This window comes from Cupressus sempervirens, chromosome 2, assembly GCF_028749045.1.
Source record: "Cupressus sempervirens isolate cs-2001-9-10 chromosome 2, ASM2874904v1, whole genome shotgun sequence".
Taxonomy (NCBI): Eukaryota; Viridiplantae; Streptophyta; class Pinopsida; order Cupressales; family Cupressaceae; genus Cupressus; species Cupressus sempervirens.
In genome coordinates, this window is record NC_143119.1 from 278,166,063 (window position 1) to 278,179,937 (window position 13,875).

At 30.7% G+C, this 13,875-nt stretch overlaps 2 pseudogenes; one reads left to right on the forward strand and one right to left on the reverse strand.

Moving 5' to 3' along the window:
• The first annotated feature begins 237 nt into the window (after positions 1–237).
• Positions 238–1,508, forward strand: LOC149572126 (protein CYPRO4 pseudogene; annotated as a pseudogene).
• Positions 1,509–4,130: 2,622 nt separating this feature from the next.
• Positions 4,131–13,875, reverse strand: part of LOC149572127 (EID1-like F-box protein 1) — a 37,628-nt pseudogene continuing 27,883 nt past the window's right edge.

A 13,875-nucleotide genomic window follows, 5' to 3' on the forward strand; every position in this document is an offset into this window, starting at 1 on the left:
CCTTTTAAAGTTTTAATGATGACATAGATCTAAATTGGTACCCATAAATCCCAATGGCTAGTCTTTGATAATAGTATTGTCATTTCATTTGTTTGTAAGGGAGATCAAGAGGAGGATAAGCATGAAAATAATGACAATGAGAATGTGGAGGAGGAGGAGGGTGAGGAAAGTAAGAAGGGCTCCAAATGCTAGTTGGATGATTTCCTACTGATTAAAATATTTTATGATCAATTAGGAATGGATTGTCTCAAAGGGTTTTGTGAAGAAATTTTTTTGAGTAGAAATATAATAGGAGATTTTTCATGGATTTAAAAAATTTCATTTTTTATAATAGGTACTTTATGGCCACCATTGAGGATGAAGTATTAGAGGCATACAAATATTTTCCATGGGTAGTGAGAGTCATAGATTTTTGGTTGGGGAATCAGGGGTTGAGGAAGTGAAGAATATGGGTAATGGTATCTAGGGAAAGAGCTTGATGGTTAAGTTTCAATTGGGAGAGTTGAGGTTTGGAGGCTATGGAAGTGCATCTTTATCAATACTCAAAAGGCATTGCTCATGAGGGTTGGGCCCAATATATTTCTAATGATCCCTATAGCAGAGGTTCATTCTACCAGGGTTCATTAATTAGACATTAAAAGTTGAAATTTTTTCATGGTGTTAAAATTTGAGAGGAATGGAACTCCCATTACAATGAGAGATATGGCCAATAGTAACAAGGGAGCACAATTAGATGCTTTAGAATTGATCTTCTTAGGGTTGGATGATAATCGGTTGTGCAGGTAGAACATGAGGGAAAAGTATGGTAATGTGAATATATTGATATCCCTATGTTGAATTGGATAGAAGGCCATCAATTTTAAAGAGACACCAAATTCTAGTGCTTTGATACTATAGGTGATGGGTGTGTTGTTGTTTTTTCTACTAATGTGATGATTAGGATTTATTTGACAAGGTAAATGACGATGGTTATGCAATTTTTTCCTAACATTAGTTCACTAGTGTCCTATGTGGATGATATGTATGATGGAAAGTAGGTTTTGCAGACCACTAATACTTACCCAATTCTCATTAGTACTATTTTCATCAACAAAGATGGGAAGACCAAGTTTGGATTTACTAGTAGAATGGGGAGCAAGATTATAGCTCCAAAGAATCTTAAACTAAGTCATATGGATTCACATAATTCAAGAAATAACAAATTTCATGTTGCACAATTCTCTTTGGTTATTGCTAGTTGCAAGCAAGAGGGCCATTTTGTTGCTAGTGTTGGTAAGTTTACTGTCATTTGGAATTTCAAACAATTCAAAAACAAAAATCATGATTTCTATAAGAGTCAACAAGGGTTGAAAAGTTGTTACTATTACAACATTATTCCAAAATATGAATTTGATGTTGATGGTAGATTCATTCATTAGAAATATATCATTATACATAATCTTGAAACTCCTTTCATTGTTCCAACACCTAAGAAAGTTAGCTCTTTTAGCATAGTATCTGGGAGGTAATTTCTGTTTATAGTATTTTGATCTCTCATTTGTTTTAACTTATAAATAAATTCTTTGAAACAACCACTTAAATATTTTGTGTTCCTTTTTAAATTTTTGTGGTTCAATATTGTATATTTTTTGCCTTATGCAATACAATATACTTGGAAGGTCATATAAGTGTAATTAAATATATCTATAGGGGGTAGTTTACTTCTTAACGATCCATGCAAATATATGATTTATTTTCTCCCTTCTTCAAAGATAGTTATATTCTTCTCTATTAACTAGAGGACATGCAACTGTGCTTGTCAAAAGGTTTCAAAGAACATCATCTTCATAGATCTTTCATCAACTTGTCCTCTTAATTCTATATTACTTTCAAGTTGTCTACCATGTCATTTTGTAGTTATTCATTTTGATAGTAAGTGTACTTTGATAGTTTTAACTAGAAAAAATAATGAAATGATGCATATATTCTATCATGTTTTTATTTACATCTTATAATGATAATTCTCTGCATAGGGTTCAAATTGAAGCATTTTATAAAAAATTTATTGCAATGTTTCGATCTTTCATATTTCTAATATTATATGCATCGTCTATGTGCTTATGAATATTTTGGCACTGAAATGGAGAATAATAATGCATTCCTTGATGAAAAATGGTTGTTAATTTAAATAAAAATTTTGTGCCTCTTTAATGGTTTCTATAAATATTATTTGAAAATTAAAAAATTTCCTTTTTTCTTATTACATAATAGGGCCCTACCCAAAGCAAAATATAAATATAATGGGAGTTCCAACCTATATCTTAAAAAATGATAGACTAACCATTCAAAAAATAAAACATAAGAAATTAAACCTAATTCCAAAAATAATCATTAACCAAAAAAAAAATCATTGACAAGGCCCCATCCACAAACTATAAACCAAAAGGACTAGCCCCTCCAACCACTTTGTTCACTACCACATCTTCTTTACCAATTGAATGAAATACAACTGTATTACCCTCACAAGGCACATAAATTATGGGAAATGGTATTATATTGACCTCCTCCCATGGTTTTGCTTTCACTAGTGTCCCATAAAAAAAAATTGGCATGGTGAAAGTACTAGACGCCTATAGATTCCCTTGAGAATATAGTAGCATAAGGATCTTCACCACTGTGTAAGGTACTACCACATGATCTAAGTAGCTAGAAAAGGGGACTAATGGGGCATAAAATCCAATTATTTCATAAGTATCAACTAATATTCCATATGCATGTTGTATGTACAAGGAAAGACTCTTTCCACATCTATATTGCCTAAAATTCCATTGCCAAAATCACATTTTGAAAGTAATGCAAGAAAACTACATCAAAAGAAGATCAACAAATTTATTCATCTTGATAACAATGCCAAAGCTTCTAATTAGGAAAAAATCCTTTATGATGACTTTTGATTATGTTAAGAGAATCAAGTTTTACCATTACCTTCTTGAGTTCAAGAGAAGAGACCGATGAGATCTAAAAATTGAAGGGTACTATACTATGATTAATGATTATGTGTGTATTGTTATGGTCATTAATATTAATGGAAATGTTTGATTTGTATTAGAAACATGACTTAGACTATCTAAATAGTGTATATTAAATGGATTCAAGGGTCAATGACTTACATATCCAAGTCCCTTCCACATTTCATGAATAATCTTATATATTTAAGAGACCATTACAAGTTCATTTTCAATGAAAGATCGTACTAACTATGATTGTTACTATCATAATGATAGTTTGAACAACAAATTCCAAATTAGAGGGTATAAATAGTATAAGATCATTTATGAATGATCAATTTTTTTTATCAAAAACTTATCCAAATTTAGAAAATTGTGGGAGACTCCAAATTCTTTTTATGATTTATGATTAATTTTTTTCATACACTAGGGTTTGAAGATAAGATACTTCACCTCTAAAATTCCCACAACTCATAATTTTAAGTAATAAAACTAAAATATCCCTTAATCCTTGAAAATGTGAAGTCTTAAGTCTTATATAGAACTATAAAATTATGCAAGCATTTAGACCATATTTGTGTAGCAATGAAGCAACTAAAGATGGCAAAAATATGGGATTTGACAATTCCAAAGATAGTGAAGGTAGGATACAAAAGCCTCTGTAGATAGAAAATAATGTAAAATTGATGATCCAATTATAAAATAATAATTATATAAAAAATATAAATCATTTTAAAAAAATAAATTAATTGACAAGCAACATAACATAAAGGAACACCAGAGTTTTTCTTTATTAAAAATATTGCTTTGTCCAGAATTATGTTGGGGTAGTCCCCAACATTATATGCCTACAAATTATGGAAGCTAATCCTAAAATTAAAAAGGTACATAATAGAAATTTAATTATTTGTTATTAAGTACCAAAATAATATTATCAAGGTTATAATTTTTCTCAATCCTTAAGACATGACATTCTCCAAACAAGAACATATTATATGCCCAATAGAAAAAATAAAAAATAGAAGAAAATCATCAATCACATGTCTCAATTATCATAATGATTTGAGTATACAAGAAAATGTAGAATAGAGATAAGAGAAGAATTATTAGTATTACAGACATTTTCCCATGCTAGGTTACCCTCTATTCTTCCCCTTTCGACACACTATCAAAATCTAAAATGGGAAGAAAAGTTCAAATTCCTATCAAGTGCCCTTTGAGACAAGGGAAACACTCTTTGATCTCTATAGGAATCCAACCTCCTAAATGAACTTTAGGAATCATCTTTTTCAATGTGCAATCTCCATACCTTTATCTTGCAATAACCATAAGTATCTTTTGGATGTAGTTGGGCTTGTTTCTCAATGAGCATCCTCCTTGTTTTAGATTTTGAAAATGCTTTAAATATACCTAAAAATAATCCCATGTAACCATCCTCTTCTTGGTTAGATTCTCACATGGATCTATCACATATAATGTATTCGATTTGCATTGTGGAACAAGAAGACTCTTGTCAGTAGTATGTGAAAACCTTGTCCTATCTACAATGTGACCTAGTATAGCTCTAGACAAAAACCCATTGTTAGGATTATGGCATCCAACACAATAAAATATGAGCTTCCCAAGAGTGTTCCAATTTCCATCTATGGTGTTTTTACCAACCCTAGTAAGATCAGTAACTATTTTTGGTGCTTGTGACAAACAAAACTCTTTCCAAAGTATCTACTTTAGAAGATCTTCAAACCATTTGCAAATACAAGATATGGAAAATAAAATTTATTGGTATTTTTATAGGTATACAAAAAAGGGTCATTTGGGAGATCTTTGGATGTCACACATTTCAGTAGTTATCCAAAACTGTAAAGTTAAATAGCTCACATATTTGGCTTAGAAGGCCAACTTAAGGACCCTTTAAGATTAGGCTGACAACTTGTGGTTATCGATAAGGAGAATGATGCGCTTCTCCTTGTAGATGAACCTTGGGAGTATGTTATCTTAACACTTCTTAATGTTAAATTGAGATGTAATTGGTTAATTAAGTTCTTCTTTTCATCATTCTCAATCAGTTAAGCATAATAGTTAATGAATATTGAAATTTGATCAGTTTTCATCTACCAACTCTCAATTATCAATTTTCATCATCTAATTTAATTGAGAGAAAGAGGTATTTTTAGGTGTACTAGAAGAAAAAATTTGAAGACTTGGAATGTCCTTGGATTCAGGGCATTGTTTGAAATATCAAGAAGTACTAATGACATCATTCTTAGAGTGATAATTAACACTAAAATAGAAAATTTTATTTGAACCCTAATTGAATCTGCATTTTGCCTCTATCGGAACTATTATAATATTATAATGGATATGTTCACTTAGTGGAGAATGTGAATTATGAACTACTATGACATATGATAGGCACTATATGTTTCCAAGATGAAGATGGAATCATTTCATTCTCCATATTTAAAAAGGTAACTTTTTTCTAAGCTATTTTATGCGATGTTTTATGTTTACTTTTCTATAAAAATTTTCATAGTTAAGAGTAATAAATGGTACACAATTTTTGCATTATTGGGAATGCTTTCATTAAGGATTTTTCTAAGAATTGCAGGTATTAAGGAAGATGATGGTAGCATGAGTACACCTTTTATGTGGATGTGAGGAGATAATGGGAATCATAAAAAGGTAAGATCTATAAGAGTTTAAGTAAATATAATTTAACACATTAAATTTGCCTCCACACTCATTTTCTTAAATTTGAATAAAAAAATTAATTGTTGAGATTAATAATAGTAATAACATTGTCAAAAGTTAATGTCCGATCAATATTCTTACTAGCTATACTTTGATAGACCAAGATTCTCACCTTTTCTCATTATAGTTTATGACTTGGGGACATTAGTTTTTAAATCATCCTCATTGAAACACTTGTAAAATGTTAACAACAACACATGTCAACTACTCACAAAGTTATTTTTTTATAAATTCTCAATAGTTTTAAACTATATTTTTAGCTAGAACTACCTATACTTACCTACATCTTAGTAGAACCTACACATCTAATCCTTTCTCCATTGGAATGCCCATTTTTAGTCCTCTTAGAGGCCTCAGTAGTTATATATGGAGTACTTAATCCCACCTTTTTGTATTCTATTATAATGGGAAAATATGATAAATCTCTTCAAAAACTTCACAATGCCTTGAAAGCCAATGAGAAATAATGTTCATACATCCAAGCTTCTACTCTTTCTAGGGAACACCACTACTAAAGTACAAGCAACTCAATGTTAAATCTGTAGGAAAAGTACAAAGGAATGTTAGTTGAATAGATTTCCAAGGTTAAGCAAAAAATGATTGATTACATAGTATAATGTTAATGTAAGAACTACTATACTAGTTTACATAAATTATAATTTTTTCAAGCCAAAAAGTGGACATTATGCTAGTTTAGCATAATTCTTTAGAAAGGAATAGTATAATCTACCAATTTATAAAAATAGAGCCCAATGACTAATTTTGTACGCATAGAAGCAATATTTAAAATTTTGTCATTGGTAATTTAGGATTGGAAATCGAGTGAATATGTCTTCTCTTGGTATAGAATGACATCTTAAATAACTATTACTACTTTCTTATGATGTTTGATGTGTCTAGAACTCAGAGGTTGGGAACATTGACATGAAACAAGTTATTTAAGTTTTAGAATGGGTGGCATGGGTTGCAATAGTTGGAAAATGTTCACAGTTGAAATCCAATCCCGTTAGTAATTTACATTCCAAACAATAAGCCTCAAAGTACCAACAATGTAATATCTCTTAATTTGGACTATCATTATGAAGTAAATTAATTGCATCTCTAAATAAATTTGATTCTTCATATGGGACTATGTTTTAATCTTCATAGTTTTTTTGTGGAACCAATAATGGAAATCACAAGAAGTAAATTTTAACTAAGATAATGTGAATACACCTTTTATGTGGATGCCAACAATCTTTTCAAATTCCAAATATTGGTAGTGCTTTGCAAAAAATTCCATCATCTCAATTGTAGTCACCACTTAGTTTTCCTTTGTCCATGTATTCACGATCAATATTTATAGATGCTAATGGAAATTTCTCTACATCTGTTACAACTTCAAGAATGTCTCCTCTTAAAAATATATTGAGCTCTTTGACTACAAAAGAAAGTTCTCATTATTTGAGTTTGCATAGAACCACTCAGAACTAGCCTATAGTGTAGCAGCTTGCTATAACCCTAACACTTGGTATTTCTAGAGAATGCCAACTTTCTTTAGGTTCATGAGTCCAAAAATGGTTATGAAATAATTTAGTACTAGATAGAATTTAATCTCTACAAGTTATATAACTAGAAATGGCCAACATTTTGGTTATGATACTCTAAGAGTATCCCACATCATGCCAAATTTATCATTGATAACTAATGTTTGATGGGTTGATCAGACATTATGAATCTACAAAGCAATTTTGAGCTTTATACATGCTCGATTTAGAATAGTTTTTGATGATATCATCTCGGTGATTCTATTGCACATTGTAGATGGAAAATATGGAAGATGGTGTTATCAATCACCTTCTTCCATATTACCCAGGTGAAGGAACTACATATTCATTAGGGTTGGAAGTTGTAAAGAAAATATTGATGAAAGTTGGAGCCTGTCACTACCTTATGGATGTTAAAAAGCCAATAGTTATCTTCCTATGTGATGGAGGAAACAATTGTGGAGGGGATCCCTTGTATTACATGTAAGGGATGAAAAGAGAAAGTCTTAGAATGATACTTCATACAAAATTGTTTTGAAGGGATCCCATATTAAACATCTTGATTGAAATGGAAAAGAAAGGATTCAAAACTTTGAGAAAATGTTGGATGAGATTCATCTGGCCCATAACTTTGAGCATCTAGAAAAATGTTACTAACCCCAAGTTGTGGCATTGATGTCAAATTTTGTAGTGGAAACAAAGCTATAGACAAATATGTGAAATGTGGAAACATAGATAGTGTATGTGAACTATTTGATGAAATTCCTAAAAGAAAAAAAACTTTAGAAATTTCCAATTAAGTGGAATTTCCATCATTCTCAATGCTTATGCCAAAATGGGAGCTTTGAAATAGAGAACAAACATTCATAAAACTATAAAAGATAGATGAATTGTTAAGATATTATACTTGTTAACTACTATTGTATACAAAATGTGGAATAATGGACACACCACTTGAGATGTTCAAAAAATGCTTAAAAGAAATGTGGTATCATGAAGAGATTCCACGATATACTCTATTCAAAATTCTTAAGGAGCTTCTAAGACTTTATAGGTAAAAATCTAGACTCCACAACCTTTGGTAGCTTCCTCTTTGTGCATTCCAAATTAGAAGATTTGGATAAGGGTATGAATATCCATGAAAAAAAAATAAAAGGAGGATTTTTATCTCATATTGTAGCTATAAATTCTTTGGTGCACATGTATGCAAACTATGCAATGCCTCAAAAAGATGTCATCTCTTAGATTGAAATTATTGTTGGATATGCACAAGATGGAGTTTTTGAAATGGCTTTCGAAAATTTCATACAAATGTAATTGATAATTGTGAAGGAAAATTTCACAACCCTTACCATAATTTTCCTTTTGTGTCCTCAAATAGGATCTTTGGAATACATTATGGACATCTATCAAAGCAATAATAATAGACGCATTTTGTCATATGTAGTTGCAATTATTCTAGTAGATATCACTAGTACATTATAGGTCAAATTTTGACCTAAGTTTTTGACAAACATATGAAGAGACCTTTTAAATACTTATTTTTGATTTTATGCCCAAGTTGCTCAAAATTTCAACCAACTTAGTGTTTCCCAATTTGATCAAAATTTAGACCAACTCAGGTTGTATTAATAAAATAGCGAAAAGTTTGAATTTTTTCATTTGTTATTTTGTCTTCATGTGCTAGTGTAGGTATTGGAACTAAGTATTGTGGGAGCTGAGAATTTTGTGCATATCTCATAGGGTGTATGTGGGCTTCCAGCTATGAATATGTGTATACTTTGATGTCCTAGTTTTGGCTCATCTAAATCTAACCACCTTGCTAGCTTTCATAGTTAGTAGGGGTTATCTTTATAAGATTTTGTGTGTATTAAAACTATGAATTATTGTATCTAGAAAGATAATCAAATCTTTTAGTGATTAGTATTTGAGATTGTGAGACTATGTGTATGAAGTTTTAAGTTGGGATCAGAGGTGCACTAGGTGGCATTAGGATAGTGAGAGCTAGGTTTTCAATGCACAACTTTTATACCAAAAGATGCACCAACAATACCCCATATAATTTTAGAGAATCATTGTTGCTCTACTTCAATAGTGTAATGTCCCTTCGATGATGGCATTGTTGTTTGAGAAGGAGACATTGAAAGAAATTTATCTTGCAATGTACGAGAAGCTCAAAGTTTAGAATGATTTCATCTATGTTTAATGGAAAAAGAATTTCAAGCAATATAATTTCCTTGTGCTCTTTAAATAAACCTATATATTAGTGGGATTATGATTTGTGCTCAATAATTAATGAAATTGATCACTTCTTTCTATAGATTGTTTCTTGTGGAGTAGTAATCGGTACATACAATTTTGGTGCAATAGACTTTAATGATACACTTGTGTGCAAGAAATCTATTGAGTCTCAAGGATTCTTTGAAGAGGCATCCAAAACACTTGAAACTCTGTAAAAGATATGCACCTCAAACTTGAAAGAATATAAAGTCATTTTACTATCTGCATTTGTGATTATAGATTTCTAGAGAGAGGGCACTGAGATTATTTTGAGTTCAGTTATCAATGATAAGATCTTGGCAATAATGAACTCACTTGAGGATCATGAACAAGGATGGGAACTTCATTCATGTGTGAATTCTACTATAATAATCTACCATAGATTCAAAAAATGTGATCAATATCATAATCATATATGAAAGATTCTTTAAATAAATTAGTTAATGAAATGTAAAATAAAATTCTATTTACCAAAAAAAAATAATTAACAACATTTTAATAAATATGATTTACCTAAATGAATAACTATATAAAATAATAAATTAATGATATAACTATGATTAAACAATAACTCATTCCCTCATAGATAAATGCATAAAACAATGATAATACAACAAAAATCAAACTTTAGTGACTGGAATATTAACACTAGAGATATTCATGTTGGTAATTTCTCTCACAACAGAACCTAGTAGTTGTTGTCAACTAGCCGACAATACTTGAATCATATTTGATTTTGTGAGTGCATATATTCTACAATTAATTACATGAGCACACTACATCATGAGCCAATAAAAATATTATAATGTTTTTTTAGCTAATGAGAAAATGACACTTGGTATAATGTGGTTAACTATTCTTGATTTTGAATTTTTTGATTGGAGAAGACAACTTGGTGCCACCTCGTCATCCTTATCATATAGCTCTATTTGAGAAGATGTATTTTGAATATTGGTTTGTACAATGTGGCTATTAAAAATGTAAATTTTTCTTTGTCAATTATTAGAAGGTAACTCTCTAAATTTCTAACTTTTATTTTCTCTTATGAAACTATCAAATTCTTGAGGATGAATGTGTTGACCCATGTTCTCAAATGTCTCATCTTGCAAGTCTTCTCTATCTATTGAGATCTTTCTAATGCCTTAACTTGAATTTTCATCTTGAACTTGTATCTCAATCTAATTTGAACTTGATTTCATTAGAAGATGCCTTCATGTGATTATACCTGGCTTGATCTTGAACCTAAATTTCACTTTGATGATGTATCTTCCTCTCATTTGGACATCTTGAAACTTGAAGTGCTCCTCGTGTAGCTTGATCTCATTCAAAGTCTCAAACTTTAGCTTGTAACATCATCTCCATCTTCCACCTCCCAAACCCTACATCTTTGACCTTGCAAAGCAAGGACGGAAAGAATCAAGTTTATTGAATAATAAACTTTGGATTTTTTCATAAGAGTACATTGCATTAGTATAAAAATAAGACTTGGATCATGGATTGATTCAAGTTTCAGAGAAATGATCATTCCTCCTAAAAATCTTGAAATGAACTATATATCAAGCTAGAATAGATTAATCATATATTTCTTCCAAGTGAAGGTTGGTTTCCTTCGTTTTTGCAAGTCTTGAGTTAAAATCTAGGAATAAGTAAGTCTTTTAGTTCAAAAAAGTTACAAATTTAACTCTATTTATTATTCCCATCAAACATTGAAATGAAATGTTTATATTAAATCATATTTCAGTTTCCCTAAGATTTCAACCTCCCTCTAATGATCATCCACATATTTAGATTGCAATATGATTTAAATTAATCATGAATATTTTGTACTAGAGAGTACATCGCTGCTAGCCCTAGGATAAATTGATGTTTTTTAGTTGTCTATTTAAGGGTTGGAGGGTTGAGTTGATCAAAATAGTCCAAAAAAGAACTTAAAAAAGAAGAAGTCTAAAGTCTATCAAATTTTGCTTGGATTCTTTTTCTGATTTTAAAATTTCATATTCCAAAATTTCAAAAGTTCCAAAAAAAAAATTCATCCATACCTTTAGTAGGCATTTTTTCATACTTATATTTCAAAAAATTATTTTAAAAAAATAAAGTACATTTTGCATACATCTCATATTTAGGTGCATTGGCATACATCCTTAGACATCATGCCAATTTTCACAAGATCACAAGCTTCCACAAGGCAACAAGGTCCATACCAAACCATGTACATTTCAAGTGACAAGAAACCACAAATATTCTTTGATCCAATACAAGAGATACATGTGAAACAACAAGCTTTTCACCCAAACATCATGGAAATTTCACAAACATCTTTTGATTTAACAAAAGAATTTGACCCAAACATGACATACACTTAAAATAACATTACCTCTATTGATCAAACACAAATGAAACTCTCAACAACTTATCATCAATCACTTGAATCTCACATATTCATTATTGAAAGGTTGAAAAATAAATTGGATAAAGAAGCCAAAAAGGTTTAAGAGAAAAGAAAATCAATTATAAAATGAGGCTTTGACATGGCTAAACTTGATAAGTAGGAGATAATTTTGACATCAAATCAAATTGCGATATTGTTATCAAGATTTCACTATGTTATTTTGAGTCAAACTCATTCACACATGTTTCATAAGTAGTGATTTAACATGAATCCATCTCTCATGAGAATAAATGGAACACTTGGAACTCATTGGATCTAGGTGATGCTCACAAGGGTGAAGCATTAGGACTTCCATTACAAACTTTATAACTATCCATTGTTGATATCTACTTGAAAAGATCATTGACTAGAAAGATTGTTAAGAAGTAGATTGTTGAAGAAGACTATGTGTTTCAATAATTGTTTTGTCATTGATGTCAAACCTACTAATTTCTGGTAAGATAATTGCTTATAAGATTCAAGTACTATCACTTAGTTGATTGATGAGGAGGATTTGATCAACAAGATGTAACAAAAGCACCTAGAGGAAAGGTTGAGTTATGCTTATGTAATCAAGTGCAAGGATTAGTTAAGATAGTGCTAACATGATGTATTGATGATCTACCTAAGTTTACAAAATGGCTAGCTAAACTGAGAAAGTTTAGAAGAATAAGTTAAATAAAGTTTTTCTATCAAGCTTGTTCGAGTGGATAGTAGGTGCTGAGAAAAGTTAGTGCAAGCTGAGTAGAAAGTCAATTGGAGCCAAGTGACAACAAATTCTAGTGGATGCCAAGAAAGATAGTTGATGTTGAGTAAATTTCAATTGATACCAAGCACCAATAAAATCTAGTTAATGCTGAGCAATTTTATAGTTGATGTTGAGTGATGCAGTATGTGCTGAGTATCAGAAGATTGATAATGCCAAGCTGTTGCATTGTGACAAAGATCAAAGATTCTCCAAATATAAGCTAAAAAGTTTTTTTTCTTGGAACTTTTGAAGTAGGAGGAGGATAAGATTGATGAGATGGTGCCATAGAATTTGATATAAACCATTTTTAGGTAAATTCAAATGGATTCTAAGAAAAGTTTCTAGAAAAGACAAGATATGGGGTAGATACATTGTATCCTACCTAATCCATCAAAAATCCTAATTTAGATGATGGATAATGAGTAGGAAAATATTCTAATTTCCTTTATATAGGAATGTCTAGTCATGAAGCAAAGAGGTTAGAAAGGTTGGTGTCATGTGTGAGAACTCAAGGAGGAGGAGGAATTAAGGGTTTTGCTTCATCAATTGACTCAAGAGAAGTGTCTACAATGGCATACTAAGCAAGAAGGCTTAAGGAGATCGATTAGAGCTATAAAGTATAAAAGCCAAGTAAAATTGAGGACTGAATAGAGATATATAATCTGCAAGTGAAGTTGTAAGTTGTATCAGATCAAAGCTCTACTTTTACTCTCTAACAATTGTATCAGTCTAGGGTAAATCCTTTGGATTAAGGTTGACCTAAATGTCAATATAAAATCCTTTAATAGGGTGGAATTCCAAGAGAATGGCCTAAAGTCCTCACTTTTCTAAGGATGACTGAAATCCCTTAACCAGATCACATTTAATAGTATGTATTGTAACCTTTAACAGGGTGCACCTTTCAAAAGGATCACTTCAGAAGAGTGAAAAGGAGTAGCATGTTACTAGTGGTTTTTCCCAAATTAGATTTCCATGTTAAATCATTGTATTGAATGTGTTATGTTTCATGCTTTACATTTCTACAATTTGATTTCACAATAACCTGCAAGTTTTAAGTATTCACATACATGCATGAATATGAATGTTTTATGGGTTCACTAAGATAAGAGAAGTTTTATTTGTATAGCTGGACCTTGAATAATTGATTCACTCCTC